The following is a 2,850-nucleotide window of genomic DNA, read 5'->3' on the forward strand; positions in this document are numbered from 1 at the left end:
ATTAAATAAAATTCAATAAAATCAATGTTATAATATTGATATATAAAATGTTATAAATTTATTTAAATTTTCGAAAGTAGAAAACTATAATTTTTGAAATTAATATTGAGATAAATAAATATGTGTATATTTCGATTTTATTTTCTAATAGATAGTGTAATGAAATAATTAAATGACATAATTAAATGACAGTTGAAATATTATGTATATATATAGTATGGATTATCTGATAATGATAATGGAGTTGGAGAATTTAGAAATGTACAATTAGTATAAAAAACAAAAATTATATATAAATTATAATACACAAAAATGTCAATTAGTGTACATTCTTCAAAAATGATTTAAATTCAAAAATTACATTCTCTTTATTATTTAAATTTTCAGTTGTCAAGTCAATTAAATAATAAAAAGATTCTTAAATTCAAAAAGTTATTTGAATATGACTTATATTGATTGACTTCTAAATTCTCCAATAATATTCGTAAATTTTAGTAAAAATAATTATCAGTCAATTTACTTACATGTAAGTACATGTATCACTTTCATATTTGAAATAATATCAATTAATGTATTTTTATACATAATTTATTATATGTTTTTTATTATGTTCAAAAATAGATTAGATTTTTGATATGTGTATACATTAAGAATTCTTAAAATTTTTTAAAAAAATTAAGAATTCTTATTTATTGTTTTTCTAATTATTAATTCTTTTTTTAATTTTTATTTATTATTCAATATAATATTTCAATATAATCAAAAATTTATATTTATGATATAAAAAATTATTTTTTGTCTTTTTTATTTTATAAATAATTAAATAAATAAAAAAAAACTTATTTCTTCTTTATATAAATTAAAAATAGATATGATTTTTTTAATGTATAGAAATTGATAGATAAGTAGTTAATTCTTCTATTATCATTATTTCTTATAGTGACAAAAAATTTATTTCTATACATATAATTTACCATAAATGTCTCATTTTAAATTCTGATGCCACATAATACGTATAATATACTATACTAATATATATAGTATAATCTATCTATGATTTCTATTCATCAGCTATTGAAATATTACAAAGAATCATTATTACATATTCATGTAAATAGATACATAATAAATTAATATAATTTTTAATTACTTTACTTTACTAACAAATATAATAATAAAAAAAAAGATTTTAAAAAACTTTAAAAAAATAATCCGAATTTTCAATATTAAATATTTTTAAATATTTCTAGAACTATATTTGTCAAAGAATTAAAAAAATTATTTTAATATTTAAACTTTCATATTATAATATTATAATATTATAATATTATAAAAAATTTTATTAATATTGTATTAAAAATTATATAATTCCTTTTAAAAAGTTAATCTTTGTATAATCTCTATATTTTTCTACAAAGTTATTAATATTGCATATTAGTATTGTATTATATTATTTCTTATATGAAATGAATTTTTTAAGAATATATTTTTTTAGATAATATTATGTTCTTAAAAAATATTTCATTATATTTAGATAAAATAAATATCTTATATATATAAATATCTTATAATATAGATGTACTAATACAGAATTGTATAGACTTTTATAAACTCTTTTGATCTATATTTATTTATAATTTTTTATCATTTAATTTTTCAATTACCATTAATGCTGAAATATTATTCTGTGATAAATCGATACACAATGATATAAAAATAGTAAGCAAATTGTTCCCATGAAATTTAAATTGTCAACAGTAAAAAAAAAATAATCATATGGAGAATATGATACCATAGAAAGAATAAGTAAAGAGGGAATAGCTTGAATTCATTAATGGAGAGCAGAGTTGTATCATGAAGTCTGATTATTGAAGAATGGAAAAAATAATAGTAGTAATAAGATATAATAATAAAATATATAATAATAAAAGTTAGAAATGGAAATAGAGAAATAGCGAATTCTATTGTATTGTATTATATTAATGATAAACTTTTAGCTTACTCTGAAAATACAATGAATAAATAAATAAAACATTTGTTTCTTCATCTCTATTTCAATTCTATTACTATTATTTTTTCCTCACTTTTCCAATGCTCAGATTTTTCATAGCAACTTTAAATGGAACTTGAAAATTAATAACAAGTTATGATTATCGAGATAATTGTGTACATGTATATAAATAAAATATATAATAGATAATTCATATATGTGGAAATATATTATTAAGAATATCATTAATTTTTGCATGATGTGATTAAGCCATATTGACATATACAACTTTATGTAATTTCACAATATTGCATACCATAATATCTTATGTCTTGATTTTATATGAGATCAAAACTAAATAATTTGAAATATGAATTTCAATTAAATGAATTTTAATTAAAAGATAAAATATTTTAAATTATAAGTAAAAAAATTATATAAAAAATTGTTATTTGTAATAGTCAATAATCAAAAGATAAAATTCGTTTTATGATTGAAATTGTTTGTTAACAATATCGAACTGTTTTAATCTTTTAATATTAAAAAATAAATATTTTGATAATATATAAAAGAAATATTTAAAATATCAAAAAATAATAGAATTTATTTCTTGTAGAAAATCATATTTCGAAATATATAAGATATTAATATGTTCAGATATCTTTGAAGAATTGATTGTAAGAATCAAAATAAATGCAAAAATCGATATATAAAAACTTATTTATTAAGTTATAAGCATTTAAATTTGTATTATATAACAACAATATGATGAAAACAAAGTAAATTTATTTTTTTCTATTTTTTTCTAATTTCATTTAATGCAAGTTTAATTACTATTATATTGTTATATTATATTGTTC

Source organism: Apis dorsata, unplaced genomic scaffold (genome assembly GCF_000469605.1).
Source record: "Apis dorsata unplaced genomic scaffold, Apis dorsata 1.3 scaffold_486, whole genome shotgun sequence".
NCBI lineage: Eukaryota > Metazoa > Arthropoda > Insecta > Hymenoptera > Apidae > Apis > Apis dorsata.